The 11255-nt window shown below is 43.2% G+C and overlaps 1 protein-coding gene across 1 annotated transcript in view; it reads right to left on the bottom strand.

Annotated features, from left to right (window-relative positions):
• Nucleotides 1–11255, bottom strand: part of RALYL (RALY RNA binding protein like) — a 406719-nt gene that overhangs the window by 19761 nt on the left and 375703 nt on the right. The window lies entirely within an intron of this gene.

The following is an 11255-nucleotide window of genomic DNA, read 5'->3' on the forward strand; positions in this document are numbered from 1 at the left end:
GATCTGAGGTGCATCCAGGTTGTCTTCAGACTATCTTTCTGCTGGAAGATAGTATTAGTGATGGTGAGCTGTTGCTCCGCACAGAATTCTAGCAGAAGTTGACCATTATCGTTGCAGTTTCCAACACCATGCTTGCCTAATATTCCTTTCCAGGCTTCAAAATTCTTACCTGCTCTGGCGTTGAAATCACCAAGGATAATGATCTTATCATCTGCAGGCGCCTTTTGGGTAAGGCGGCGCAGGTCAGTATAAAATTTATCTTTTTCGGCAGGGTTGGCTTGGAGAGTTGGGGCATATATACTAAAGAGGATGACGTGTTGGTTGTCGTGGAGTGGAAGGCGTAGGGAGATAATGCAATCAGAGTGACCTGTTGGCAGATTTTTGAGTTTGGGAAGAATAGAGTTTTTGATCATGAAGCCGACTCCTGAGAGATGTTTTTCGGTTCTGGGCTTACCTGACCAAAAGAGTGGGTAACCGGCACCATGTTCTCTGAGGCTGCCTTCCTCGTGAAGGCGAACTTCACTGAGGGCAGCAATGTTGATGTTAAGATGAGCCAGCTCATGGGCAATTAGGGCAGAATGTCGCTCAGGACGTCCGCTACCCACAGAATCGAGCATGGTTCTGATGTTCCAACATGCTAGAGTTAATTTAGGTACACCTTTGGAGGCAGGTGCATGCCTTTGTCTTTTGATCTTTGTGTGACCGCATCCGAAGAAGATGCCTGTTGGTCTGCGGTTAACCAACCGGGTGAAAGTGGAGATGAGCTTTGTTTAGGCCACCTTTTCTAGGCCCCTCTCCGAGTGGAGCAAGCAGTGCTGTCCTTGAAAAGGCTGCTTGGTCGTTCAGGGTGCTGCCCCAAGAGACTGTCATCTCCGTCAGTCTCAAATGACCAATATCCTGAACCGCCTGCATGCAGGGTTGGGTCTGCGGCTTCCAGTGCACCTTTCACCTGCCGTTTCGACCCTCGCCCGTCGCTACAGGACTTTTTGCGTGTGGGTAAAGCCTTCAAGCCTGCGCAATGGATTTTTAGGTGAGATGCAGTGTGCGCGGAACTGAACCCACCCTTTAATCCTGAGGTTCATCTGCCAGGGCCGAGCGAGCTTGGATGGTGGCAGCAAGGTCCTCAGGATGTAGGTTTGATTAGAGTAACCTTCTCTTGGATGGATGGCTTTACAGGGCTAAGTGAGCTCCATCTGCCCGGGTTTGGGATTAGAGTTGTCCTTCTCCTAGGATGACTGCCAGAAGGCTAACGAGTTCATCCTGCCCACAGATGTATTGTGTCTGACCCTGCTGTTTTGACCTGTCTGGCATGGGCGACCCTACCAAAGGCATGTACCATCGCCAGCATAGCTCGCAGCCACATAGGGGCACACAGGCTACGTTCCTGTTAGAACGGTTTGGGCAAGTCTTACATTTTCTACTTTACTATCACCTATTTATATACAATCAGAAGGAGATACCCAGGAACAACCCTTTGTCCTGCCCACCCTTTCAGGACGTAACAGAGCAAAGCAAATATATCCAGAACATGCCGAACCTGAGCAGTAGCTGCAGGTGAGCCAAAACCAAACAGACAAACAAAACCGACCAACTGTTCTGGCCCCCATACACATCCAAGGCTGGGGTGCCTTTCAAGGCCCCAGCTTGGCTGGGACCCCCATCACTCTAAAGGAACCCCCCTATCCACCCTGACCATATCCTTCCTCCACTGTGTTACCACGTATCTTAAGGCGCACTGCTCACCTGTGACACTTCATAGAGGAGTGCCCCGCTCTCCCTCCCTCCGATCAGAGGACCCCCTTGGCCCACTAGATACCCCTCCCCTCTCTTCCCCCACCCCCATTCCCCTGTATCCCCCCTCCCATCCCCTGTACCCCCCCTCCCCCTTTTCCCCCCAAACCTGGAACGGCAAACCTCTGTGTGCTCCGAAGCTGCTCTCTCCTCCTCCACGGGCGTGCAGCAACTGCTGGTGAGGCTCCCCCACTCTCTCTCTCCCCTCTCCTGTTGTGGCTGCGCTCTGTGCGCGCGGCACGAGGGGGGGGACTCCCGGGGGACTCCCAGACAGCCCAGGACCCCACCACACACACGCAGCCAGCTCAGGACCCACCACTCACACACGGTGCGGGGGGGGGGCTCCCAGCAACCTGGGACCCCACCATTCACCCGCGGCGCCGGGGGGGGGGAATCCTGGGGGAGGTCTTTGGAAGAAAAAAAAAAACAACCAAAAAAAACCCCCCAAACACAAAAAGACCAGTGTCTTGTAAAAAAAAACCAAACCTTTCTCCTAACTGCTCCTTTTTGTGCTCTTCCATGTGGATGTCCCTGTGACAGCCAGAGAAGGGCCCAGGGTGCTACTTCAGAGCAGCAAAAATGCACAAGATGTCTATAACAAGACCTCTATACATTAAAATAGAGACTCATTAGATTTTATGCACAAGAAGTTTGTATGAGACTGTAGTTTTCTCCTTTATGTTATTCTGCTGCTGCTAAGACAAAAAGACAAAGAAAGGTGTCTGTAAAGATTCCACAGCCCTCGTGGTAAGGACTGCCCCTGGGACTCAGCCCTCCTGTCCCTGAAAATGACTCTGCTGGCCAGGGCCGGTTGCTTTTCAGCTGGGTTGGCAGCTGGGTTACAGGGCTGCTTTCTGTAGCTTTACTGACCAAAGTGTCTCTAACACTACACTAGAGGGGAATACATAATTCAAAGGGAAAAAAAGAAGTCTACAGCACTTTTATGTTCATTTCACAGTTCATGGTGAGAAATTTTTCTTATATTTCAAGCTCCTACTGTGCTATGCTGAGAAAATGGACCTTTAGTAATTTTCTTTTAATTGGGTGCCCAGCGTTACAAATTTAACACAAGCTGGGGTATATTTTGAAATAACCTGCTGCAGCTAGCACTGTGGCAATAACTGAGTCTAGGTGTGACTAAAGTATAGTCCATCTAATGGTAATAATAGGTGCCAAACCCTGATGTTCTTTCATAGGTGATAAAAGGATAATTTAACACATATTGTATCTAATTCTTTTTTCAGTGGGTAACACCAGATCAAGGTTTCAGTTCTGACTTTACTTAGCTTTATAGGACTCACCAATAACTTTGATATTTTGCTGCCAACTTACTTTTTTGTAGGCTTTGTCCAATCTATGTCACAGTTTTCTATGACTTTCTTTAAGAAATTCTCAGTTATATGAGCAGATTTTTGAAAACTGTTGTTGACATGACTGTGAATTATACAGCTGCAGATTCTACTTTGAAAGTGTACTCCCTTCATCAAAAATTTCCCTTGCCTTCCATGGCCCTTTTTACTGGCATCTTCCCCCAGTTATCCTATAAAAACATCTCAGTTAAAATTCGAGGCCTCATTCAGGAACATAAACATCTATAAATCTTGACATGGCTTAAAAACTTACATCTTTCTCAAAGCTGAAGTTTTGAGAATTTGAGTAAGTCATGAGTAACTCAAACACCCTCCTGGAACTGGCAGGTATGGACAGGACTACGTGAGCCTTACTCCTTTGTGAGATTCTAAAGTGGGGGAGGGGTGACTAGAATGACACTGAACACCTGTGTTTAATCATCTAAATTGCTTCCTTGGTGTCTCTGTTTCGGGATCCTAATGAAGGATTCCTGAGGACTTAAGTGCATGGTATTGTCATTGACTCCAGTAGGACTCTGAACTCTTAGTACTTCTCCAGGCCATGAGGACTACAACCACTGAAAAACTTCTGTGGTAGATAGATGCTCTGTTCCATCTTTCACTCCTTGGAGGCTGCCCTCAGTTGTTATTCTGCCCATGCTGCTTTGGTTCAGGAAGCAACAAAATGCTCAGTCCGGATTTGGGCTGAGTTGCCTTAGACTTAATAACACTGTTCATATAGCTCATGCCCAAACCCCATCTGTGTGCACACAGGAACTCTCCCCACCTTATAGTATTTGTATGTCTATATCATGTATTTATTTAGATTTTCTTCTCTAGATCCTGCACAAAACATACAGTTTTATGCAGTGGCATTTGGGCAATGGGATAACCTCTCACTCTGCCTTCCAACCACTCTATAGTCTTCCCTGAGACACTTACTCCTGTATTGTCCTCCTTGAGTCAAACACTGTCTCCTTGGCGACACCTTACTTGTCTCTCCCTCTCGGTTTTCCCTTTGCTTTTCTTTCTGCAGTGCCCTTTAGTCACTACCATTTGCTGTTTGCTTCCCTGAAGCAGTTGCATGGCCTGTCTTCTTGCGAAGCATCTGCCAGTGGATCTCAGGAATATTTTTCTTCTTCTGTAGGAACAGCTGAGATGAGCACTTACCCTAATCCCATCCTCCTTCAGGCTCTGCTTTGTCCAGTAGCTCATTACGTAGAACAGACAAGGCAGGACCAGCTCCCTTTGCTGCCTCACAGACTTGGTGTCTACAACTACAGCCTCCCTGATGCAGGGCTGCAGAGTTTTCTGAGACAGGACTTTTTGATTATTTTGAGCTGAAACTGTTCCTCTTTGTGTGAACTAAGTGCTCGTTGACTATGAATGAATATTCATCCTGAATAGGATGAGAGAGAGCAAGCTGAACGTGACTTCAGCAACTGGAAGACTCCACTGGGAGAAGAAGGTTCCTGCTTCAGTAAGTGATCATGATGAGAATATATTTTACTTTTGGTATTCATAAAAGATTCTTATAGTGGAGAATATACATAAGATGAGTGTTACATGCTGATTCTGGCATGCTCCCTATGTATTACTTCAGTATCTTTTTACTGTAGACTTTATGTATGTCATTTTACTGTAATGTATGATGCTTATGGATTTTTTTGATTTTTAGCTTTTTGTAGATTTTAGAAGTAGCTGTATTATATCCCTTTCCCTTAGTATAGTAGTTTACACATTTACCCAACCCTGTTGCCCAGTTCCATATCAATCCCTCTAAATTCTGTTAGTGTGTTTAGACTTCCCTCAAGGTAGGCCTCCATTCTGTTTAAGAACATTTGCACCCTGGATTGAGCAACAAGGTACCCCCCAGACAAAGAGAGCTTCAAACCCAGAACTCTGGAGGAACTCCAAGGACTATACTTACTTTGAGGAAGATGAAGATGAGGAAGAAAGGGTCCCAGAGCCCCCTGCCTCAATTTCCAGAGAGGTGTGCTGGGGGGAGTACCTGGGGGCGGATACATCTGGAATTGGTTGAGATAATACCTTAAATTGTGGAACCCCATGGACATGAGGGATGCGTCATATGTATTCCTGTGGGCCTCAGGCCTGAAATTAAAGGACTTACTCTCTTATCTCCTACATTAAAGTGGCCCGGAGTCTTTTTTCTGCGGTCTCTTAAGGCAACACATAGAATCAGAGCTTCACAGAATAGTTGAGGTAGGAAGGGACCTCTGGAGATTCTCTTGTCTAATCATGTCATCTGTCACTGAAGCACATCCACACCAGTAAGTGCAGAGAAAGTCTTGGCCCTCCTTTGCACTGTGGATACGCTGAAAAACCTGAGCTGGCAGCACATGTGCTAATGTGAGATGACATTATGTTGGATGGAAGTGTTGATATGCATGAGGGGAGGAAGGCTCTACAGAGAGATCTTGGCAGGCTGGATTGATGGTCTGAGGACAACAGCATGAGGTTCAACAAGGCAAAGTACCAGATCCTGCCCTTGGGCCACAACAACCCCATGCAGCGCTACAGACTGGGGGAAGAGTGAAAGAGTATCTTGAGAGCTGCTCAGCAGAAAGGGACCTGGGGGTGCTGGTTGACAGCCAGCTGAACATGAGCCAGCAGTGTGCCCAGGTGGCCAAGAAGACCAATGGCAACCTGGCCTGTATCAGAAATAGTGTGGCCAGCAGCATCAAGGCAGTGATTGTCACCCTGTACTCAGCACTGGTAGGGCTGCACCTCCAGTGCTGTGTTTAGTTTTGGGCCCCTCACTTCAAAAAGGACACTGAGATGCTGGAGCATGTCCAGAGAGGCAATGAAGCTGGTGAAGGGTCCTATGAGGAGCAGCTGAGGGAACTGAGGATGTTTAATCTGGAGAAGGGTGGCTCAGGGGGCATCTTATTGCTCTCTACAACTACCTGAGAGGAGGCTGAAGGCAGGTGAGGGTCAGTCTGTTCTGCCATATCACAAGTGAAAGGGCAAGTGGAAATGACCTTAAATTGCAGCAGGGGAGGTTCAGATTAGCTATTAGGAAAAAGAAAAACAACACTGAAAGAGTTGGTTAGGCATTGGAATAAGTTGCCCAGAGAAGTGGTGGAATCACCATCTCTGGAAGTGTTCAAGAGTCATCAGGATGTGGCCCTTAGGGATATAGTTTAGGACTAATTATAGTGGTGCTAAGTTGACGATTGGACTAGATGATCTTTACTAACTTATGTGTCTCCCTCATTCACTCTGTTACTCTGTGCAAATGTGCTTAATCTTTCAGCTGTGTGATATGCAGATTTTTATTTATGAAAGCATACAGTGTTGTCTAAATTAAAAGAGAAAATATACTGAAATTCATAGTTTGGCAAGTTTTATATTTGTTTGAATCAAAAATATCTCCAAAGAATATGGGAGTAGAAATATTTTTTCAGAGAGGCAATGTTACAGTGACATGATTCCTGCTCGATTATAGTGATTCATGGTAACTAAACCCTATAGTTTTCAATTGCAAATGTGAACTTAATTTTCTCAGTATTCCTGAAAACTAAGCCTCAGTGGGATGCATTATCAATACTGTGAATTTCTGTATTTGCTGTTGGATACATTCATGGTTTTCTAAATTTTTACCTGCATTGCTAGGGAGACCACTAAAATCTGATTATCATTGCTGAAGGAATTATACAACACCACCTTAGCTTGAAGAGATTAAATAATTTTCTTTTGCACACTATTTCCTCCAAAACATGGTTAACAGTCAACTTAGAACCACCCCTACTGGGGCATTTTGCTGGAAAGTAAATTGTGATTTATGATTTAAACTCTATTACTATGCTGACTATTCACAGCAGTAAAAATTTATACCCAGCGTGATGTGAAATACTTAGTTTAAGAACTTTGCCCATAAGGAAACAGAAAGATACGATATACTATAACACCACTATCTTTCAATCTTATCAGACAAGATCCTATATATTCCTCTGAGATTCTTGATGTTATCAACAGGAAAAGTCTGTGAGAGAGCTAAATGGCCTCTCCATGTCCTACATCCTCTCTCTATAACTGATAAATGATTCAGCCTTCTTCTTCTGTGACCACTTGAGGTCTGCAGATGAAAAAGAATCTATTAAAAACATATTTGAAGAGGAGATCATGGGCTCCACGACAGTTTTGTCCTCCAAACTCAGTCTCTTGCTCAAACTTCACTCCTCAAGGAATTTGCTCTGGACAGTGGAGATGAGGAGGGATCTCCTCCATTTCCAAGTCAGTGGGTTGTACATGTGTAGGTGAGCACATATCCACTCACTCATGCTCTTCATTCCTAGGAGATCACTTCATTGCCTTTATCCTCTCTTCAAAACCTTGTAGTTTAACAGATGAGGCAAACCACACTCAAAAGATGGATGAAGGTGATGGGAAAAAAACTTGAGCTTGTCCCCTATAAAGACATTTTTGAAAAGTTATATCTGAGGAAGCTGCCAGCAATGTAACATCTGCTAAGGTTCTTCACTCCCTTGAGTAGGCAGAAGTAGCAAATGGGGTCTCTTTGTAGCTCTGCATTGCATGGGGTTTCACAGAGCTTCCCGTGTACCTAAAGTCTACCTCTGTTAGAACAGTCAGCAATGTCGTTTGTCTACATGACTGCCTGTATGCAATTTCACGGGTGCTGATTTTTGTAATTTTTCCTATTGGCATTATTGATTGTCTGCTTCTATCATGTTATTTTGTGACATGACTTGGATTCTCCAAACCCTGTGTGGAGCAAATTGGTCAGAATGAGGCATATATAAACTGATAGCACTTCTGGATTACCGTTTTCCCACCGTGTTAGCCTACCACAAAAATAATTCAGAACTTGTAATTCACTTGCAAATGATCCTCATGTAAATGCAGAAGTATCAAAATTTGAAAGATCACTCATCCTTGAAATCAGCACAATTGATTTTATATAGCTTGCTGTCAAAAACTGATTTTATGTTCGTGAGTCATGACCTAATAGATTTTGTGAAGCCTGCTACCTTAAATAATAGTACTCAGTGAATAGTAAAATAATGAATTGTAAAACATCATTTGTGATATGTCATCACACATGTTACTGAAAATTGTCCTGTGTAGAACTAAGAAATGTCTAGATGCTTATTTGCTTATTATCATATATTGTGTAAAAATTTGTTCTCCTGTTTAAAGTAGACTACTGATGGAGACCAGAATATAAAAGATTGTTAGAAAAACAAAAATTAAAAAAAAAAACTCAACAAAACAAACAAAAGAAAATGAGGTATTCCTAGGTATTCCTAGCCTTCCTAGATATTAGGAAGAAGTTCTTTAGTATGAGGTGCTGAGACACTGGAACAGGTTTCCCAGAAAAGTCGAGGATGTCTCATTCCTAGAAGTGTTCAAGGCCAGCTTGGATGAGGCTTTGAGCAAGCTGGTCTAGTGGAAAGTCTTCCTGACCAGGGTAGGGGGTTTGGAACTGTGTGATCTTTAAGATTCCTTCCAACTGAAACAATTATATGATTCTGTCCTAGTTAGAACAGCTGGGACCAGTTCATCACTGCATGGGTGTAACCCAAAGCTGTGTATTCTATAGCCTTCCATGCCATTTCCCAGAAACTGTTATCAATAGACCCTTTACACCACCTGCCCAGAGCAGCCTGACTCCTCAGGCTATAAACTGGGTGTTAAGAGGCCTGCGAGATAGGAGGATGCTCCTGTTCTCATACTCATTGTGGAACTCCCTGCCCCGACGGAGGTACTGGGCATTCCTGCCTGAACTGGAGGATATATAATCTTGGAGTCTTGGGACTTTTTTAACCACTTGTGGGATCCAGAGGAAGACTGTAGACCACCACTCTCAACTAGACTGCAGACCACTACTCTCGACTGGACTGCAACCACCACTTTTCAACCAGACTGCAACCACCACCTTCGATCGGACTGCAATCACCACTCTTGACCAGACTGCACCAGCACTCTCACCAACAGGTTTTCCCCTCTCCTTTTACTTTGGACTCAGGGGGCCCAAAGAACACCAGTCTATTCATGCCCCAGGGTGCTGGGTTATACATTTGGTTTTTATGGGTTAAAATAAATTGTTTGTCTGTATAATCAAACTTATTATATTGAATTATTAAATTGTTATTCTGATTTATAATCTCTCTTTTGAGTTAGGTTCATTTCCCCTGCCGGTTTACCTTTAAACCAGCACAGATTCTATGGTCTGTAGTTTTTCCATCAATGAAAGCATAGATTTACAGTTAATGTAACCACTCAAGTAAACAGGCATTTATGAAATCATTCCCTTGCCTTGTGGATTAAACACCAAAGCCAAAATTCTGAACAAAGAGTTAATATTTCATATGATTGACTACATATTGCTAACTGTTGAATTCTCAGGAAATTCAACCAAAATCACCTGTAAATTTTGAGGCTTAGCCCTCGAAAGAATAGTCAGAATCATGGCATACAGGGAGGGATGTAAAAATAAATAAATATATGGGGGAGGTTTCTTCAAATTTAAAATCAGTACATGTGCAGCACATCTCCTTTCAGTAATTTTCTCAGTCATCCTGAGGTAAAATCCTTTCAATGTTCATTGAGATCTCAGTACTGGATTCAAGCTGCAGCCCTGCCACACTGAATATCCTCTGTTCCTCCACCATGTTCCACTGTGGTCCTGCTGCAGCAGCGATATGAGCAGCGTCAATACAAATTATCACTTCTTCTTTCTTTAAATAATGTTCCAAATGCTGCTGCAACTCCTTATAGGCTTTAGCACTGATCACAGTTTCTGCTTAAAAATCTGGTTGGAGTAGACACTGAAGGTACTCATTTAGTGACTGATATCAATAGGGATGAGTTCGATTCTTATTTTCCACAACATTAGTTGTGTCTATTTGAGGAGAAACATTTCAAATTATCTAAAGCATAAAGCAATGGAAGGATATTTTTTTTCCACATATGCATAGCTACATACCATAGATATAGTCACATATAGTAATACACCAACAGAGTGGTTACGCAAAGATTCTTCTCCATTACCGTAGGTTGTTAAGTGCATGTAACCAGGGCAGTACCAGAAAGATTTAAATGTAACCTTTAGAAACACTTTTGCTTGGTTAGTGAGATTTATGGGAAGGGTGGTGGATGTGAACTAGTTTTCTGTTAAAATACAGTGTGATACTTGTGGATTAATTCTGTTCACACAAGTGTGGAACAGCAATATTTCTTTGAGAGGTTAATAAAAAAATTTCTTACTATAGCACCCCAAAATTTCAAGCTCTTTTTGTCTCAAATGAGTTAATAATCCCACCATCCAAAACCCAATAACTATTTATTCCCTGGAGCAAACACTTGGTCGTTTTTTGAAGCAGTTTCTCAGAGGATTTTCTAACCAGTTTCTCAGAGCTCGTTATTAGAAGCGTATGAACTGTGGGAATAGGGCTGTAACTGCTGTACACAGGTGCCTTTACTTTCTCATCCTCATGGTCAGAATATTTCATTGCTGAGAAATGTCAGAGGTACAGTACTAACTTCTAAAGTTGTGCTGGTTTTACTTACAGTACAGGATCTTTCTTCCATTTATAGTCATATCCTTGGCTAGACCCTCCTTTCTCTAGGAAAAGACTATCCTTAGTCCAGCCTGTCTTTGGTTGACTGTTGAGACTGGCAACTGCTGGTCAAAATAAACATCTTTTCTGCTAGTTCATGGTGTCCAACTGTCCTTAGCTTCACCACACACACTATCCTTCCTCTTGTATGGGAGCATAACCATGTAGAGGTGTTTATTCTGATCTGTGGCTGTTGTATCTGAATGGGTGACTTTGGTTAGCTCTTATGAGCTACAAGTTTATTTTAGGGGGGATAAGAGCCTGAAGTTATAAAGACATGGAACAAGTTTATTGACTCAGAGTAAAGAATTTACGAGAAAAGAAAATCTTTCCAGTGTTTTGCTTTGCAGCCACGCTTTATGAGGCCTAAGGGAAAGGGACAGGATCCCATTACCATGTGGAAAACTTTTCCACTTCTCTAATAATTTTGCATTATTTTTATAATTGTTTTTCCAACAGGTTCAAAACTCAAAAATATTTGTCTTTGTCCCTAATGGCAATAGTTAAGGTG

This window comes from Pseudopipra pipra, chromosome 1 (genome assembly GCF_036250125.1).
Source record: "Pseudopipra pipra isolate bDixPip1 chromosome 1, bDixPip1.hap1, whole genome shotgun sequence".
In the NCBI taxonomy this organism is placed as follows: domain Eukaryota; kingdom Metazoa; phylum Chordata; class Aves; order Passeriformes; family Pipridae; genus Pseudopipra; species Pseudopipra pipra.